The sequence below is a fragment of the Leopardus geoffroyi genome, chromosome D4 (assembly GCF_018350155.1).
Source record: "Leopardus geoffroyi isolate Oge1 chromosome D4, O.geoffroyi_Oge1_pat1.0, whole genome shotgun sequence".
NCBI classification, from domain to species: Eukaryota; Metazoa; Chordata; class Mammalia; order Carnivora; family Felidae; genus Leopardus; species Leopardus geoffroyi.
In genome coordinates, this window is record NC_059342.1 from 14,848,116 (window position 1) to 14,851,869 (window position 3,754).

Sequence of the window (3,754 nt, forward strand, 5' to 3'; positions counted from 1 at the left end):
GTCGAGGTGTGGGGAAAGGGTGCAAAGCTACCATATTTCCTCTGAAGGCACCACTCTCCCCAAGTCTCCAAATGTTCACCACCCGGATAGCTCTCCCAGCCCTGCCCTTTGGGTTTTTACAGAGGCTTCATTACATAGGAATGTTTGGTTAAATCATTGGTCATTGGTAATCGATGAAACTTCCAATTTCTTCCCCTCTGTGGAGGTGGGGGGGGGGGTGGTGGGGTGGGACTGAAAGTTCCAAGTTTCAATTACAGGGTTGGTTTCCCTGGCAACCAGACCCCATCCTAGGTGACCTAGGGGCTTTGCAACAGTTGCCTTATTAACATAACAAAAGATACCTGGTCTCTGTCACCCCTGAGGAAATTCCAAGAGCTTTAGAATCTCTGTGCCAGAAACAGGACAAATACCAAATATAGAAGTCATTTTTTTTTTTTTTTTAATATTTATTTATTTTTGAAAGAGAGCGGGACACACGGAGCACGAGCAGGGGAGAGGAAGAGAAAGAGACACAGAATCTGCAGCCTAAAGCCGATGTGGGGCTCAAACCCATGAGCCGTGAGATCATGCCCTGAGTAGAAGTTGGTCGCTTAACCAACTGAGCCACCCAGGCGCCCCCCCAAATACATAATTCTTGTTATAAATCACAATGTCACACAGAGGAACCACACATTCATGCTCAGCGAATATTCTACAAAGCACAACTGCTATATTCAGGTGCCTAGATTGGTCTAGAATCCTTATGGAGATTAGGCCACCTCGATCTCAAGGAAAACTCTTGTTCTTCAGGACTTGGGTAGATTTACTCAGCTACTCCAACAAAACCAAATTCTATATAGTCTTCCCCTAGGAAAATAGGTGGATACTTGCTCTGCATTGTTTTTCACCTGGGAGGGTAACTTAAGGGTGTGGCCTTAAAGGTCAAGGAATATCAAACAAACAAAAGTCTTCAAGGAGCTTTACCTCACATAACTGTAATATCTGGAAGCATTGGGAGTAGAAAGATAAATCCGTATGCACTTGGGGCAACTGGACAATAGGTCTCGGATGCTATTTTGATCCGCCTATAAGATCAAAGTGTAACCAAAGAAGATAAACGTTTTAGTAATTTCAATCACCGTAGATACCCAAACTGTCTAATGAATAATATTTTAGATACCTTTTCTAGGAAATTGTTTTTTCCGCATTCAGTCATGTGAAATGCCTGACTTTTGTCCAATACTTTGTTCAGAGAGGGGCTCCTGTGACATTGAGAGACCAGAGAGTTCAAAGCAGACTGGTCAATAGCCTCTCCCTAATGAAAGCAGATGGACTCCCTGATCAGGAATTCACAGTAAGGAAATGTTCAGTTGCACAAGCCAAACTCTGGTACAGATCAAAGGTTGGACTGTCCATGAGAATAAAAGAGATGTTCAAGCGTAGCAGCTGATACTAGAAATCAGTTTCAGTAAAACACCCTATGTGTCAGTTGAAGGAGAAAGAAAAGGAAAAAACACCTGCTCCCCCATCCTTGTAGCCCGGAGCCGTGGGTCTCTGCTGCTCTTCACCTCTGCCCACTACCACCCCGGGTTTCTGAGAGTCCCCAAGGAGGGCATAACAAATGGGGAATATTATTCCACCCTGCCACTCTCTTACTGGCTGTGAACAATCTCAGGGTAACAAAAAGAAAACAGCGGGAGTTGCGCAATCTGCAGAATTCCAGGGTGGCCAACGGTACCACCAATGTGGGGACCCGTGTGCAATAACTGGGAATGGTTTCTAAGACCTTCCTGAGCGATTCTGACACACCAGGCCATGTGGGGAGGAAGGGACACTCTGAAAGAGTCTAAATTCCTTTCCAAAAGTCGAGAGACATTTGAATGACTGTTGTTATCACTTTATTAGTAGTTTTATGAAATCTTTGAAGGGCCGTTCTTGATAAACAAGACATGACTAAGATTTAGCTTCGGCTCACGCTTCCATTCCAAATTACGCAATAGCACGCACACACACACAGACCCCACTTACTGATTCTGTAACTTTTGGACAGCTCTCTTCTTAAGAAATGAAATGAGATGTTTCCATGGATTGTGCCCTTTGGCTAGCCATCATGGTGGTGTACAATAAAGCCAGGTGAATATTCTAAAATGAGAGAAAGACTACACCCAGTAGAAAAGCAAGGAATTTTGATGTGAGGCAAAATACAATGCAGGGAAAATATACACAGATATTGTAGGAAGATCATTTCAAATAAAAATTATAGCTATTAAGTATATATCGTATGTCTACGCAATAGTTACCATTTATTAAACATCTACTGTATGCATAAGTGCTGCTTGGGTGGCTCAGTTAAGTGTCTGACTCTTGATTTTGGCTCAGGTCATGATGGCATAGTTTGTGGTCCTGAGCCCTGTGTTTGGACAGTGCAGAGCCTGCTTGGGATTCTCTCTCTCTCTGCCCCTCAGAAGCATGCTCTCTCTCTCTCTCTCTCTCTGCCCAAATAAATAAATAACATTTAAAAAAATCTCCTGTATACCTTAAATGGTGCTAGAGCCTAAGCTACAAAGATAAGACGTAGATTCTGCCCTAAAGGATTTCTCAGCTTAAAAGGGAACAAATAGCTACAAGAAATAAAGTAAGAGAGGGGCGCCTGGCTGCCTCAGTTGGTAAAGCATGGGACTCTTAATCTTGAGGTCATGAGTTTGCGCTCCACACTGGGGGGAAAGATTATATTAAAATAATAAAAATAATTAAAAAATGATTACAAATGATAAAATCTAAAAATATAATAATAATTCAATAGCAATACTGTATGACACCAAGGAAAGAGCAAGTAACTACGTTTAGGAAAGTGGTTAGGGACAGCTTCTCAGAGAAGGGCTTTCTTGGCCTGGATTTGGAAGGTGAGTCGGGAAGGAGCATTTCAGTCAGGGGAAACCGTAAAAGCAAGGATGCATAGATAGGTTTCTTTATTTCACTGGATGGAAGCCTCTCCATTTTTCCCATAGGCTAATCAGTGAGCCCCAGAAGCTAGCGTGACAAGAATTTAGGGAGTGTTTTGGAGGATGCTAAGAGATAAAACTTGGAGAGGTGGGCTTCAGTCAAATCACTGAGAGCTGTGGTAAAGGGAGTTGGATTTTCTCTTGTGGAGGGTGGGGAACCATGGATGTATTTAAGTAGAATGACATGTTCGGATTCATGAATTAAAAATTTACAAAGAGCAGTACCAAGCACCCTTATCAGTGATTCCTCTTTTCCATCTTGGTCCACTTCTTTGAGGAACCCTTTCTCACATGCTCATTTGTAGGGTACATGGCCATCTTTCCTAAGGTTTATCATCATCTTAGCCCTTTGATATCATAGGTGTTGCTTGTTGAAAAGTAGGTTTCATTTCGTGAGTCCATTTTTTCATTATATTGCTATAATAATTTGTGCCAAGGTTTTGAAGTTGAGATTCTCATTTCTAAGATCATTTTGGTGACTGTGGAAATGTGTCTTACAAGCAGAATTAAGTAGTTCATTATTTGTGCTGGTAAATGTGATCTTTTGGTTTTTCAAATGCAGCGAGGACTATTTGAAGGGGCAAGAGTTTTAGAGCTTTATTATAAGGAGGAAGATTCTAGATCTGAGTGAGTTTAGTATGACATGTGGGAATCCATAGCCCATTTTGGTTTTAGTATATTTTTAAACATACTAAATTCAAGAATCAATGTTAAAAACAATGTTTTTGAAGAAGACAGAGCTTGCTTTATATTGAAAACACGAAGAGCGCCTG

The 3,754-nt window shown here is 41.6% G+C and overlaps 1 long non-coding RNA gene across 1 annotated transcript; it reads right to left on the reverse strand.

Moving 5' to 3' along the window:
• Nucleotides 1–527: 527 nt before the first annotated feature.
• On the reverse strand, nucleotides 528–2,055 carry LOC123593205. The gene is made up of 3 exons (XR_006710185.1): nucleotides 2,008–2,055; nucleotides 1,160–1,241; nucleotides 528–1,064 (listed from the first exon to the last, which is right to left on the reverse strand). It is a non-coding gene; the product is annotated as an uncharacterized LOC123593205 (long non-coding RNA).
• Between the last annotated feature and the right edge of the window lie 1,699 nt (nucleotides 2,056–3,754).